Here is a 17,314-nt window from a genome sequence, read left to right on the forward strand (position 1 = left end):
TCTACCGCTCAGTTCACAGGTCAACATCAGCAGCTCTCTCCACTCACAAACACTATACAGATATACCAGCAGGCCAGTTCAGCAGTCTCAGGTTAGCAACAGAAAGTGGCATGACCTACTAAAGACAGACAGCCTTGGCACACATCAGCAGGGTGCACCACAAGGAATGCCAGAAAAAGTTCTTGTCTGTACCTCTCTCAGCTAAGTGAAGATCATTGAAGACATGAGAGCCACAGCGTTGATCAGCTAGCTGTATAAGCAAGTCAAACTCAGCCTCCATCACTGTCGAGTCTTTTTATACTCCACTCCTCCATTAGTCTTGCTTCAGCACATGCTTGCCTATCTCAGCTGTCATCACTCTACCAAACACCCAAGGGCCATGGAAGGGGCAAGAAAATACAGCACACAGCCAGAAGCTTTTATGGTGTGGTTTTTCTCCATGGAGTCGTGACAAATGGAGCTCAACTACACAATGTAAGGCAGACCAGTACATGTATGTCATTAGCAAAGAATCTTTCATCACATGTCCTTTCATATGTTTGCTTTAGCAGAACATCCTTTCACCTGTGTCTGCTTCAGCCAAATGTTCCTTTAAGAGTCTGCCCTAGCCTTTTACCTGTGTTTACTTCAGCTAAACATTCCTTCATGTGTTTGCCCCAGCAAAATACCATCCAACACAACTGACTTTCCAAAGAACCCTTAAGTTTCCACCCCAAGGTCCAGTCCATGTATATTCTCTGGTTGGTGGTTACAGTCTTTGAGAGCCCCAAGGATCCAGGTTAGTTAACTCTGTTGGTCTTCCTATGGAGTTCCTATCCCCTTCAAGGCCTGTAATCCTTCCTCCTATTCTTCCATAAAAGTCCCCAAGGTCCATCCACTGTTTGACTGTGGGTGTCTGCATGCATGATAGGAGTCTAGCATGGCTTTCCTCTAAGATGTTTCACCCAGCAGCTGACTCAGAAAGATCCTTATACCTTTATGTGACCATGTAATAGTCACTTTACCACTTTCCCTAAACCTTTTGATTTGCCTATAAAATTTCAGGCTCTCATGTTTGAACACTTGACCTCCAGCTGCTGGCACTATTTTGAGAGGCTATGGAAACCTAAGGATGCAGGTGGGTGACCTTGGCTTCCAAGTGAAAACTGAGAATTATTAGTCTGGACCTGCTTCTTGTTCCACTAGGATATAAACAAATGTGTTCTAAATACCACCATTATGGATAGAACTTCTTTAGCCACTGTACCCTTGTTGTCATGTTGAACTGTGTCCCTTAAAAAATGTCTAAGGCAAAATAAACCTCTCCTCCAGTTATAACTTGCTTCAGTCAAGAATTTTATAACAAGAAGAAAAGAAACACACACACACACGTTGAAAGATTCCCATATTCTAACTCGGTATTTTAAGTTCAATAGATTCTGAAGTTCAAGTCTAATAGACAAGAGCCACACTGTTAATATTATAAAATATCACTTACTCTGCAGACAAGTAGTGCATTGCACATTTCCTTATCTAAATTCCTCATATTTTGAGACACATTTTGTTCTCATATAATATTATTTCTGCAGAGAAGTGAACAAATGTAAACTCACGCAAGTCAGGGAACTGATGACAGACCAAGGTAAGAATACTGCCAAATACTGCCAAAGTCCAACCTGGTAACCCAATGCCTTTATGTTGGGACTATTTGCAGGAGCAGAGATGACTCAAAGACGGATATGCTACCATAGTCTCACTTCAGCCAATGGAAATTAGAACCCTGAAGCTCTCCGCTCAGTTTATAGATACCTTGGGAGGTCAGAGAATGTCTCTTCCAAGCAGTTCAACTCATGTGGGCCTCCTGCCAATTGCTCATGTGATGTCAGTAGTATAACCTTGGAAAAGGGGAGAGTTGTGTACACCTTGTCAGCTCCAGTGACTTCCTAAGGCTTCTGAGTTCTTTCCTTCGCCAGTGTTGATGAGTCTTCCTTTAGAACTTTCTTACTATTAAGAAACTTTCCTACAAAGCAAACATTTTATCTCCTGTAGGCTTAGATTTTTAAAACCTACTTTTAATAAGGGTTCTGAAGTAGTTTGACCTCCCTTCTAGGCCATCATCCAAAGGTAGGGGAGAAAGGATGATAAATAGGACAAGGGGAAGTGGACCTATTTAGAAGTAGTTCTTTGAGGTAATTCCAATCTCCGTTTGTCAGGATACCAACAGTCCAGTTCAGTAGTGTCAGGATACCAAACATAAATCAGCAATGGTCACACAATCCAGCAGAAGCAGCCAGGCCACCTCCATATCAGCATGAGTCAGCGAGAGCAACCAGGACCAGCCAAGACACCAGAAGTTTTGTGTTTTACATCTCTCAATGAAACAAAGATAAGTGAGAGACCAAGAAAGCATTACAAAGCCAACTATGTAAATCTGCCATCACTGTCTACTGAGTCTTATTTTTACTGTCTCCAAATGTCATGTGTTCTCTCACTGCCCGGGTCCTGCCTCAGCAAAACAACATGTGAGTCTGCATCACCTGACATATCCAGAAACTTCCACTTCAATCTCCCTTTAGTGTTCCCTAAGCATTGTGGAATTTGGGAAACTTGCCTCTCTACCACATTTTACACGTAATCCTACACCCACCTACTACACATGATTTTTGTTGCTGTTGTGTTGGAAGTGAATGTTACTTGGGAGAGAGAATAGTCTGTACTCTTGATGTCCTCAAAGCTTCGTCATTATTCTATCTTCTTGAACTTACTTGTGACCTTTCCCTCTCGTTTTAGTTAGAAGCTAACATATTGTGAATCTCTCTGTGGAATCTGTCATATGCTGCTTTTTAATTTTCATTCTTTGTTACAATATCAAGGCATTTTTACAAGAGGACCTATAGTCTAGCCTAGTCACAAACCCGTGATCCCCTTGCATCAGCTACCCACATGTTGGGATTATACTATGCGCCATTACTCCTGTTTCCTCATTATCAAGATTTTGAATGTCTCAGTTCACCTCCTCTAGGCAGAGGAGATACCCTCCCTCTTCAGGTTTATAAACTCTGGCCTTTCCTTACTAGAGAGTCCCTCATTTTAGAGCAATACCCAGAGAAAGATTCGCTCTGGACAAGCTTTCTAAGTCCTTGAATGTATGCACAAATTTAGTTTTGAAATCACATACTACTTGGCACTGGGCTGACTAAAGTATGGCAGATTGCTTTACTTAGTGATTTCAAAGCATCATCCCGTGACCTTCTGGATGCAAGTGAGATAATGGAACATCTAGAGACAAGAGGAGCTTTGGGAGCCTCGTGTTCTCTACACAAGTTTAGATTCCTTTACATTTGGCTTAATGAGATTTCTGAGTTTTCTGTGTGGAGGATTTTTATCAGAAAACACCTGTCCTGTTAGAAAGAATTTTTTTCCCTACGATCAGTTCTAGGAATTTGGCTTAATATTTTGTCCTTTGGTGATCATGGATCAGTGATAAGTTTTCTACTCCATTTTGTCAATACCCCCTTGGAAAGGTGATCCAGTTAGAAGTTTAACTACTTGAACTGATATTTTGTCTGTTATTTTCTGAGATCCTTACTTTTCAACATCAAACAATTTTTTTTCAAAAATTGTATCTTAACTTATATGTTTAAACTCTAAGAATTTTTCCATTTGCTTCTTCCCCCTTCTTTTAATTGAAAATAGATTCTTCTTTCATACAATACATCACAACCATTTCCCTTCCTTCTACTCCTCTTAGCTCTTGCCCTCACCTGTCCTCTCTTTCAGATCTACTCTCTTCTTCTTCTTCTTCTTCTTCTTCTTCTTCTTCTTCTTCTTCTTCTTCTTCTTCTTCTTCTTCTTCTTCTTCTTCTTCTTCTTTTTCTCCTCTCTCTCTCTCTCTCTCTCTCTCTCTCTCTCTCTCTCTCTCTCTCTCTCTCTCTCTCTCTCTCTCTCTCTATCTCTCCATGTCTGGCAGTCATGAATCCCCTCCCTTCAGTTGCCAGAGGAAGCTGACTGGCACTTAGAACTTAGATAATATCAATAGAAATCATCATCTTTGTTTCTACCTTAGGTCTCTGGGCTAGCCAGTCTCTGGTTCCTGGCCATTCAGGCAGTGTATGGCATGGGCTCCCTCTGGTGGTATGGGCCTCAAGTGAAATCAAACATAGGTTGCCCACTCCCACAAGTTCTGTCTCACCATTACGACAGCACATCTTGCTAGAAGGATAGATTGTAGAGTTTTATGCTTGGGTTGGTATCCAGGTTTCTCTTTCCATAACCTGCAGAGTACCTTCTTGAACACCTTTAGTCCTAGCACTTGGGAGGCAGAAGCAGGCCCATCTCTGTGACGTCTATGCCAGCCCAGTCTACAAAGTTGTTTGTTTTTCTTAGTCATTATCCTCATATTTTCCTTTATATCATCTGGGTATATGTCAGTCTATTCTTTTTTGCTGTACTGTGTTGAGTTGGATTGGTGACTTGTTGTTTTGTTTGGGTTTTTGGCCCCATGTTGATATGATGAACTGGACCTAGCTCCACTATAAGAGGAGCAAGGACTTCTAACAGGTAAGCTACCTACCTATCTCCCCAATACACACTTGAATTTTGAAAACTACCAAGTCAGGAGTAAAGATGACATTATTTCATTCTGCTTCTTCAAGGGCAAGTTTTGTTTTTATTATTGTTTTATTATATATCTTGTTTTTTATTGTTTTCTGATTTTCTTGTGGCATCTAATAGATGTTTGTAATTTCTCTGTATTTTAAAGTAAAAAGAAAGGAAAGCTGTTTGAAGTGTCACCCCTATACCTGCTAACGGTAGGTACACTGTGATGTGATGGATCAAGAATAGCAAGAACTTTATGGGCTGAGTTCCTATAGATACTATAATGTATTCCTAGACTTTCACAGACCATTAACTGAAGGAGTTGGGGGAAAACATGCTGCTTTCTCCTGCCTATGTTCATTTGTCTTCTTTATCCAATACTTTGCCAACTTTCTTCAAATATGTAGGTACAGAGAGCCTGCTGGCAGGCTGCTGTGTGTGTCTGTATTCTGCAGGAATGAGAAAGGCTGAACTTGGTAGTAATAAACTTAGATATTTAGTTGAGATTTCTAAGTGCATTCTTAAAGATGGAAATAAGTTTCTTCTTGCTAATCATTGAAAGTGTGAGAGGAAGGAGACAAATTGAAGAAAGACTGCTAAAACAAACAACTAGGATTTAACACTGGGAAATTCTCTGACTCTATCTATCCAGGTTATAAAACGTGCTAAAGTGAAGAGCTCCATGCCCACCCCCAAAATAGAAAAAAAAAAGCATGCTTTACAGTCAATGCTACCAATGTGGTTGAAATTCTTCTATTAATACTTCAGAGAAAACTAAATCAAGAGGTTCAACCACTGAAGTTTGAAGAGACTAAGAACATGTCATAGATACACAGAACTATCTATCTATCAATAATAAAGATATAAGTTTCTAGCAACTATCTGAGAAAAGGAACTTCTTTCATGATGATGTCAATCCAAGACATGCCTAAAATGCAACCAGGGACTTACCAATAAAACATTTAAAGAAAACAATGACAGCCATACATTAATAGCTTTGACATAAAGGAGTAAAGATGAAAGAAAATTATTATTTTATTTTTAGTATGACAAATAATTCTAAACCCTGATGTCCTCAGTCACCTAAATCCTCAGATGCATATTGAATATTTTTGGCAAGACTGCTTCACATGCAGCCTCTTCTACCTCCATCTTTGGGTTGTATTGCCTTATGATCTCTTTTGAGTGCATTGTTATCAGCACTTGAACACCAGTGCCTATACCCACCAATTCATTTAGGAGGTCCACAATAGCATGGCATTTTGATTTCACCATTTTTCCATTTACTAGTTTTGTTATTCGTTGCTGATTAAATAACACTTTCAGAAATGTAAAATCACGACTCTCTTACAAATGTAATATGTATGCATATAGAATTTTCTCATTAATTTGTGAGAAAAGTGGTACCCTACTTTGATTTCTGTTGTTGTAATAAAGACCATGACCAAAATCAGCTTGGGGGAAAAGGGGTTGATTGGACTTACATTTCCTAAGTCACAGCCCATTGCATTAAGCCACGGCAAATTCAAGGGAGGAACTAGAGCAGAAAGCATGGAGGAACGGACACTGCCTTTTGGCTTGTTCCTCCTGGGTTTCTCAGCAAGCTTCCTTACACATCCCAGGACCACCTGCCCAGGGATTTCTCTTCCCACACTGAGCCCTTTCATATCAATCATCAGTCAAGAAAATTTCTCAGGCTTGCCTTTAGGCCAGTCTGATAGGGACATATTCTCAATTAAGGTTCTCAAATGACACAGCTGCCTTTTGTCACACTGACAAAAGAACTAACCAGCATGAGCAGTAAAATAGTAAAATAATGTAGAGCACATTTCAGGTGTGAGGAATTCATTATCAATTTAATAAAAGGTATTACAGCCAATTTTCCAGATTTTACATCAAGCTAGTTGGTATCTTACCTTCAGGGTTTTTTTTCAATTGATAAGAACTTTTTGCCTATCTGCTAGATTAAAATCTACATGATAATATGGATCCCAAATACCTAGAAAGATGTAATCATCAGACAGCATCATCTAGCTTAATTTATCTTCCTGTAGGTGAAGATATCTTCATCAACGCTGACCACAGAGATACACATTTTTATCAGAAGAGTGAGTCAGATATTTACTCTAGAAAATGCTATCCTTAACAGTTGGTATTAACAAAATCAAAATACCCTATCATTATGAATCTCCAGTTTTTGATTAGTCAATTTAGCCTTATTAAAACTCACTCATATAGAAATATCACTTTCCTGTCATACATTATTGAATTCCTGTTTGCTTTCTAACTCATGTCCCTTAGGAAGGGACTTCACTAATATAGCACTGAATTAGATTTTAAAACCAATCTTTCATGCAGCAATAGCTCATTTGCAAAATAATTTCAGTACATAAGTGTGGTACATGAGCTTACAGTACAGAATGGTGAATAACATCTTCACAAGAGTGAGCTTTCCAATAGGCTGGGAGATATGCATCAATTAAAACTTGAAACAACTACTTAACAAATGGAATGTTCAGAATTTTAAGAAAAAGAAAAATAATGTCAGGTAGCTTTCTTTACCTGAAAGTATTTTCTAATGATGTGAAAACTGCTGCTCTCTCTTCTAACATTTTTAGTTACTGAGAACAGGCTAGATAGAGGTCCTTCACTTTAAGTCATTAGATTCATGATGTGCTTTTTTTCTTAAGGATCCCCGAGTAAAGCAATCATCTATGTTGGTTCATGGTGTCAAAATTATTGTTCTGGAGGTCAACTAATTGTAACCTTCCTCCTTGACATTTGAATTCTTGATTCAGTGATTTTGACACAACATGGAATTTGATGCTCTGAAGACTCAGGGATGTCAAGTTCTTAACACAGCTCTCCTGTGAGATAATCACAGGAGTTCAAGTAACTGAGGACTAGTGCCATGCAGATTATCAAAATGGTATTATTACTTGTAAAATATAGATTTATATACCTCTGAGTGTGTGTGTGTATACATGTATACGTATATATATATATGTTAAATCACAATATTTTATACTGAAAGTCAGTATCTGCTCAGAATCTTTCTGAGCCAGAATCTTTCTAAGTCCTTTTGTATTTAGACTGTAATTTTTTCCAATAATTTTCAAGACTCTTCTAATCTTCTGTAGGTCTTTCACCTCCTAGATAATTTCATCCCACTCTCCTTTGCAAGCAATCTTTCCTTCACTAACTCTAAATATTCAAGTATACCCAGACTGAGTCTTTGAGTCCACTGTCTTTTCTGTCTACAGTCACTTAATGATTGCATTCCTGTGGAAGCTTGTGTACTATCAGAACACAGAAGAGGTCCAGTTTTTTTTTTATGTCTAGATTGGTATCTCTAAACTTAAAAGACTTTTATTCTCAGAAAAAATATCTATACCATATTCTGACTTCAAAACAGATCCATACATTTTTATCAACTGTTACTGTTGATAGGCTGTCTCTCCTAAAAATCATAATTATCACCCCCTGGAATGCCTTTTAATTAAGCCTTTCTTAATTGTTCACAACTGTCTTCTGTTTTCTATTGGGATTGCCTATTGCAGTGTCTCAGAAGCCATTTCTCATTGGATTTGAGGCTGGCTCCACAGGGGATCCCTAGGACTACAAGACCATGGCTGAAACTGTAATCCTGGTCAAAAAGCGCATGGTTACAAAGGTTGAGGCCCTAGGCAGGAACATACTACTGCTGTTTTGAGAAATGGTCATGTTGTCTAAATGACTTCTAAATATTCACATTTATACCAGTACATCTGTGTTGCCTTCAACCTTGGTCAGAAAAAGCTTTATCTTATAGTAGGCAGTGGTTAATGTAGAGACCCCTAATTGGCCAAAATGCTGAGAATAAATCGCTTTGATGCTCAGCCCTTTAGAGGGATCCTCAACCAAAGTTCAGGAAACATCATAGAATAGAGACATAAAGACTGTTAGAGTCAGAGGATGGGGAGGAGTGCTGTGAAATGATGTCCTTTGGGGCATGACACAGCCATTGCATCCACGATTTCTCAGCCAATACCTGCACAAGAGCTGCACAAGATCAAGCTAGTTTAAAAGCCCGGTGAGGAAGGCTAAGAAGCTAATGAGGCCCCACCCAATCACAAAAGAGCTTTTGGAAGTTGGTGACTTCTGGTGGAGACCTGAAAGAGCAAGAGAAAAAGACAGGATTTAAGTTCTATTCTCCTCCCACCTTCCTCAGCCAGGGCCTCAAGCCAATCTATCACTAAAAGTCAGTAATGTACACATTCATACAGCTCATCCTCCCCAGGACAGAGCAGAGAGGAGACCACATGACCAACCCTATTCTTCTTTTCATAAGCTCCCAATGATTTTATATCTATCACTATAAATGTCATTAAAATACACCATGAGACCTGAGTCAATACCCTCTAATTTGCTGCTCCTTTCTCCTATTATTTCTAATTTCTGGTGCACGTTTTCTAAAGTTCTTAATGGCACAATATTGCTATAAGATCTCCATGAGTTTTTGTTCTTCCGTGGGTACTTATCTCCCACGCATGTCTATGTCATTTGCTTCAGATTTCACTCATGAACCATCCTCTCAAATGGGCATTTGCTAAGCATCTGCTTAATCTTTTCCAATCCGCATTCACATCATATCCTGCTTTTAGACCCTATTCTGTCTCTACTGCTATTACATTTGTATTGCTCCTTAAGCCTCCTAAATATCTATTTCATGTGATGTTTAATTTATTGTTAGCTCCTTGAAGATGAAGATTGTCTTTCTCTTTGCTTCATTGCTATACTCCAGTGCCTAGTTCAAGGTAGATGCTCAATAACTATCTATTTAATAAATGATTAAAATTTAAGTATAACCATTCCTTTCCTTAAGCATCTCCTTTGCTTAAAAACTTGACATCAACATTTTGCCTGTAATTCCACCTCTTACCTTGATTTCTGTGATCTCAGGGCATGGCAGCATATGCAATACTTCAGCCTGTTCATCAATGATTACAAAATATTAGGCCTGACAAGATGGCTCAGTGGGTGCAGATGCTTGCTTCTGAGCCTGCACACACAAGTTCAGTCTCTTGGACCCACATGTTCAAAATGAGAGCCAACCCCAACAAGTTGTCCTCCAACCCTCCTCTGCCCAGTATGATATCTGAGCATGCGGATACTCATGTACACACACACACATTAAGATAATAAAACTTCAAAATTAATAATAACCAGATATTTAAACACAAAAGAGTAGGGAGGAGAAAAGTTGACCTTCACTGTGCAGTTTCAATTACCAGCAATGAGATTCTTAATGTCTTCTGGAAGAAGAACTGGCCCTTAGCTATTTAAATTCAGCAAATACAGCTCACAGCAAACTAGCAGAGAGTGCATCTGATGTGGGTAGTGACATAGAGGAGAATTAATGGGGAAAACGTGTTCCATCACTTCAAACATGATCATATGCTCTGGGGACATACAGTCCATCAGCAGCAGAGCTAAAAACTAAGTTACAGTCCCTGGCACACTGGTTTGTCTCTATTTAGCAAACCAATTTGCCTCCTTTTTGAGAAGATGATTGTGACATTTGTTTATCTAAAGATGCTGTATTATAAATACTGCTCAAATAAACTCGAGTGATTTCAATTTAGACACACAAATAAGAGCTATGATCAGCCACACATAGTACAGAGGCTGAGGTAAAATCTTGTGCTTTGCTTCCCCCATGTGCATGATACTAAAAGGAAAATAATGTAAAGAGAGATTAGATTAGATGTCCTCAATTTCAGAATAGAAAAGGAAAATGTTTTCACATATAATGTCCCATTTTGAAAATATATTTCAATTAGGAAGTGTAATTACAATGGAAAATAAGACGTGCTTAAATTAGATGTCAAAAATAAATTCAAGCTTTACATACATTTGCCAGTTACTACAACAGTAAAATTGTATAACTTCCAACTTTTGCAGAACAAAAGGAAATTGACTTTGTGTCCCTTTATCAAATCATCAAATATAAACTCTTTTAAAAGTGGTAGGGTTTATGTATATTATTATTTCTGCTAATCCATATTAATTATTGATTAAATATCTTCTAGTTATCAGTATAATCCACTTTTGGTTTATAAATATAGATCCTTAAACTCTAAAAATAGGGACACAAATAATCCTCGGTATGTTTCTGAAACGTCTAAAGAAAGAGTTCCAAATTTAAGGCACAAAAATGAATCCAGAATGTGATAAAAATAAAAAAATTCCAGTGCTACATAAAGTCAGACTACTTATTTGAATATATAGGTCAACTGACAGAGAGATCCTGAAGTTGGAAAACTTGTCAGCCACTTCAGGTTCACAGACAGACAGACAGAGATGTTCTTTCTCTCATACACAAACACAGTCACACATGGACACAGAAATACATACATACATGCATACATACATACATACATACATACATACATAGACAAATATGTAGATACCCATATACAAATACATAAACAGAGAGAAAGACACACACAGAGACAATTTAAAACCTGGGATCCCTGTGAGGGCCAAGTCACGAACTTACTGTTAAATATATTCATAAAAACATTTGTTTTGGTCATCAGAACATCAAGGTTTTCTTAGATAAAATGAATTCAAAACAAACTAATTTGAATCTTTTCAAAACACTAAAACCAAATAGTTAACGTATGCTGAGCATATAAACATTTGTTGGTACCTGACCCGGATTATCAGTTTCTTTACTCTCTTCCTCATTTCCCAGGGTAACGGTTCAGTAGTTAAACCTCTGGTCAAATATTCTTCTCACATCACCTCATTCTCAGCTGACGATGATGCATACAATTTCAAAGTCCTCCCACCCTCCTTCCCTTGAGCTGCTCATTTGTGCTGCAGCCGAGCAGCCCCTCTGTGTTCAGGAGTGCTTTGGGCAGGGTGACGATCTTAGATCTCAGTTTTTCCTTTGAAAGTCTTTGTGCCTGTTTCCTTGTCTGATGGATGGCTGCTGTTGTCTGGTGTCAGTTCAAAGACACAGGATGCCTGGTGTTCATTTGACTCCTGTTATTAGGAGAAGTGAACCACACGCATTTGTGTGTCTCTGGGGAGAACCTCAAGCTATCAGTTTCGGCTTCCAGGGACTTTCTTTTCTGCTTTTGTATCAAACAAAGCATTGAGCACTAAATACATGTGGAGCCTGGTCAAGTCATAGTGGCCTCTGCTTTCATGGTTTCTTATGATTTTGTTCTTAGCAAGGGGCTCAGGCAACTTGCCTTTCTGTTTGACTTCTCTCAGATAATTCTGACACTGTATCTACTTAACCTGTTTCTCGTGCTCCAAGCCCCACACGTGGTATTTATGCCTACTAGCAGACATTTTTTTTATTAGCAAAAGGAGAGTTTGGGGGGCAGGATATGATGGTCCAGGTGGATGTTCCTATTGCTGCCCAAATATAACCATTTCAGGTTACTTCTGTCATCTCCACATCTGGAGTACTGTAAGATTTTCCCATGTGTGAACAGTCCACTTTTTGCCATAGTGTCACACGTGTTTGTGTGTGTGTGTGTGTGTGTGTGTGTGTATGTGTGTGTGTGTTTTAAGTATCCAAAAATTTTCACATCAAATTGGAAAAATATAGTGTAAAAGCTATTAAATCTGCTGGATTTTAAACCTGTAAAGCTTATGCCCAGACCTCACAGAAAAACACTGAAATAAAACCTAGCATGGAAAAACAATCTGAAGTTTAGGTAATTCAACAAACAAAACAGAAATGATTTTAAGGGGACTTAAACACATTAAAAATAAATTCCTGAGTCTTTACACTGTTGCTATGGCTTTGTCTTTAAGTACAAAAGACCAACCAAACAAAAAACCCCACCCAACTCTGCAGTAGCACTTCCCCAGGAAACGCAGAACTTAGTAATATGTCTTGGTAAAGAGCAAAGCCTGAAAAAAGTAGAAAGTGGAAACACCCTGGGAAAGACAGAAATTTCTCCAGGGAAAGCCATATTTCCATGCAGTCATGAGAATAGGGCCACAGACTAAGATGAGCCACAGAAAATTCAAGGCAAGGACTGTGCTCATGGCAATGATCACATTAATTTCTGCAACTGCTCTATATAAACAGCCCATCATGATATCTTATTCTAAGAAATTCACTGTTTGGAAAGACTGGTAACTGGTTCATCAGAACTCTTCAGTCAACATGTCTGAGTGGGTACTGCTCCCGTGGGCAGGCTGTGGGAGAGAAGGAGGGAAGAAATACCAAGGACACGAAGCAGGGATGATGTCTGCACTGCACTGTGTCGATTTACTTCATCATGACTCTGCATAAAAGAATTCCTACCCTGCTAAGCACTATATCTACAAAGATCAGGACAGGATAGGAAAATATAATATACTACACAGAAGTACTGTGCAAATACATTAACCCTAAAAACATCCCCATAATCGATAATGCTGCTGTTCTTATTTTAAATTTCAAATCACTTTGATTACTGTTGTGATAAACCTAAGCTTTAAATATCAGCTATATTTTAAATGATTGTTTTGTTTTCTTATATTTGTAGTCAAAAACTTTCTCTTGGCATAAGCTGTCCTTAAAGAGATCATTTCTTATACATAATTTGAACGAAAACCCAGTGGGTATGTCCACTCCATTCTACCCTACCCTCTCATCCTTCATAAATGACCATACCTTGGATTTTGACTTTTATTATTCCTTTAATTCTTATTACATATATACTGTCCACAGATATACCGGCATATTGCTTTGTCATCCCACCTTTATGTCTATGGTATTGTGCTTTAGGTCTTATTTTGTGGCAACATTTACATTCAGAATTAAGCCTATGCACTATGGTCCGAGCACTTTTAATGGCCTTGAGCAAACATGTTCCTGAGTTCTACAGACACAGAAATAGCCCTCAAAACCTGTGGGTAACCCACCATCATCTGGATGGAAATATGGTGAGAGCCAGACCAAAGGGCCTACTAAACTGTGCTAGAACTCCTCATCAACTAGGATGAGATGATTATTGCTTGATGTTGGTGGTAGGTGCTACAGTAGAAAGAAAATCTCACCAAGATGCTAAGGCTTCATTTTTCTGAAGGAGCAGAGGAGTTCAGCCTTCTTGAAAAAGACTGATACCCAGCTAGCTCACTCCAGTTACTTTATTCAAACATTATACAAGATTAATTGGAGCTGGGAAAGGTTCCAACTACCAAAGTTATCTTGCCCTTGCTACCTGTGAGATAAGACAACCCACAAGAATCTCAGTCTCTTTTGGCCATGGCTAGCCACAGTCAGAAGGAAGGACTCCAGGTTTGGCAGGAGTGTCTTTGGACCAAAGTAGGTTCAGCTGAAAGTGCTCACGGAGCACCATGTTACAGACTCTAGAGAGACAGCAGTTCTTCAGGATTCAAACAGGCTCATACCCATTTCTCAGCCTCTATTGATTAACCCAAACATAGCAGAGGCTTTGCTGAAGCATTCCACTCAAAGCCAGGCACAAAGGCTTTACTGCATGTCTCACTTAAAGCCACATATAAAGGCTTTACCATCCCTATCACTACAGATGATAAATGGATGGTGCTAGACGTCACTGCATTTGTGGTACTTTGTCATATTGTATCAGAAAACTATCACCCCATTCCTTCTCAGCATCCCAAAACTGGCAGTTGTATCATAAAGTTCTTTCTATGCTTCTATTCAGCTCATAATTTCTCTCTTTTTTTTTTCTGCTCTGCGGTAAATTGTGGCTACCTCTTCTTATGGGACAGTTTAATCACTGTTCAGCCAACTCTTGAAATTGAAGCTTTTTTGTTTTTAAAGGTGTGTTGTCTCCTTTTATTACCAGGAGACTGAAATACATGGAGAACTTGCTGTGATTTGTTTGTCTTGAAAAGTATGAAAAATATAAAAAGCCCCTTAAGGCTCCTAGCAAACTGAGAAAAACTAAAAATACCTGTCAGCTGATTCAGAGCTCTGGGTTCGAGGAACTTGGCTGACTCAGAGCCTCAGGGCTCTGGTTCCTGAAATTTGCCCCTCCTGACTGAACCACAATGAGGGCAGAACTAGGAATGAAGGTCAACTAGTTCACGAGGCTCTCCACCCTGCTAACCAGTAGATGATTCAGTAAGATTACATTCTTAAAGTGAATATGTTCCCCTCCCTAACTGTCTGAATAACTCGGGTTGGAATTCCCCTCACCGCCCCTGGTTTGTGTTTTTTTTCCTTTAAATACCCTACACTTCTTGAGCTAGGGGTCGAACCCCTCTGCCCCTGCGTGGGTTACAAGCTAGGCCCCAGTGTACTGGTTTCCCGAATAAACCTCGTGTGTTTGCAGCAAGATTGGTCCCCCATGAGTTTTGTGGGGGTTGTGTAATCCCGAGACTAGGGTGAGGGTCTCCTCTATTGAGGGGTCTTTCAGTCTAAAGATCATGTGCTAGAAGGTTAGACCCCTGAGTGTGGAATTCAAGCAGTAGAATTTTAAGAGATGGAACCTATCAATGCATAAATGCTAGACTTACAGAGTGAGTTAGATCAAGGAGTCGATTCATCCCCACAAGAGCAAGTTGTCATAAAAGAGCAAGCCTGCATTTCCATGCCTGCTACTGTCTCCCTACCATATGACCACTCTACCCACTGCTCACATTATTGTGATGCCTGGAGCCTTGACCATATCTTAGTAGTAGATAACAGGACCATGTTCCCCAACCTCTAGAATTATGGGCTAAATAATCCCTTTTACTTTATACAATGCCCAGCCTCAAGAATTTCGTTAGAACAGCAAAGAAGACAGTAACCTATTAGTTTTCTTAACCTGGCTTTATTTCTGCTTTTTTATCTCCATCTCATATGTATTGGTTCCCTTCTGTCCCTCATACAAGGCTGGCATGGTGCCATTGCCCTTCATGAAAATGCTAGAGAGCCTCTGGCTTCTTTCTTGTGTGTTAAACGCAGTTTTGTAAGTCAGGCCTATTTCTCTTTCTTGCCTCACATTCTGGTTTTGGAGGCCATGCTTCTACTAATTTCATGTCTTTATTCTACCTATGAACTCCATTGATATCTTGTCTGAGTACTTAACTGTGTGTTTAAAGCTTAGAAATATATTCACATTAAAAATGTAAAAGGGAAAATGAAACAAAAGCCCTATACACTTAAAATCTAAATCTTCACAGAACATTTTCTCACCGCACAAAGAAACTCTTCTTGTATCCTATTAAAATTCATCCTTTTTCAGATTTTCAATTTCTTTAAATCCAAGTGAGGGAATTATAGCATATATTGTTAAACTTATCATTACATGAATTTAAAGGTACTTAATAGAATTTTTATTCATAAGAGGCTCAATTAAAGTGCTTTTTTGTCCAAGGACAGAGAGTTTTAATCTTTATCAAACTCATGACAGTGTGACAATTCAGGAAGAACAATGAAAATTTAAGTCGTGGTCTGAATCTATCAAAGAAAAAGTGCTGGAGAGATGGCTCAGGGGGCTATATTAGGATCACACATGAAAAATCCAGACCTGACAGCAAGCATCTATAAACCCAGTACTGTGAGGTGAGACAGGCTAGTGCTGGGAGTTCCTGGGCAGCAAGGCCAAAATGGTGATCCTAAGGTCCAGTGAAAGTCCCATCTCAGAAGAGATTAGGAGTGGTACAGAAAAATGCTAAGCAAATAAGTGTTGACTTCTAACCTTCCCACACATATACAGACAAGTGATCCTGTGCACAACCATGACAACACACACACACACACACACACACACACACACACTAAACTAATAAAATGTCAGGAAACCTTTCAAGAAAAGAAATTAAGAACTAGTGTTCAGTTATATTTAAGACTAAACACTTGCTCTTTTGAACTACAGTGAAATCTGACTTTTAATGGATTTGATTTAATTTTCACTTCTGGAATGGTTAACCAACTCTGTAATCTTTAAAAATCAATATAAGTCGTTGCACACATGAAATAAGCAAGCAATATATATTGCTTCTCATACATTTTAGTACACCCAGTATTATAAACTTCTGTGACTTCACAAAGAGGAAGCTAGGAGTTTGGAAACAAGGCTCTCTTCTTTGACTCAAACATCCCCCAGCCCTATCTTGGTGGAGCTGGTGACCTTATTGAAGGCAACTCTAGTAAGAATCTCTGAGACTTGATCGCACTGACCTATTATGTGCCTGGCCCTCCTTCAACAACAACCTTATCATGATACTTTAGGCAGAGACTTACCCTCCCAGTCCCATTTAGAATTGTCCGTTCTTAGTCCACTATCTCACCAATTGGTTGTCCTTATGAGACTAAATCTAATCTGGTCACACACCTCTTTTGTAAGACCCTTTTGACTTGCTCCCTGTGCCTAGTACAAAGACCACCCCTTCAGAAACGTCTGTTATATCATCTTCAACATTGCTCAGAGCTACATAGCTGTTAAGTAGAAGGGGAGAATACAAAATAAATCTAAATACTGAAATTTCTTTCTCGTACCCCACACATCTCTATTTTGGCTCAAATATCTTTTGTGGTGTAATATCAATGAATATATGGCCCAATGGTACCGACAAAGAAAGCAAGAGTACTAACTCCACTGTGGTCATAAGGCAGTCAGGAATACAAAGCCTGGCATGCATCCTCATAATCCACTTTGTTCTTCCCATCTTGAGACTCAAGGATGGTCAAGCAGTTCATTTAACCGTAAAGAAGGTGGAGTTCCCATCTGGGTTTTGGTTGATCCCTGATCCTGAAAGAAAG

This window comes from Mastomys coucha, unplaced genomic scaffold, assembly GCF_008632895.1.
Source record: "Mastomys coucha isolate ucsf_1 unplaced genomic scaffold, UCSF_Mcou_1 pScaffold18, whole genome shotgun sequence".
Classification (NCBI taxonomy): domain Eukaryota; kingdom Metazoa; phylum Chordata; class Mammalia; order Rodentia; family Muridae; genus Mastomys; species Mastomys coucha.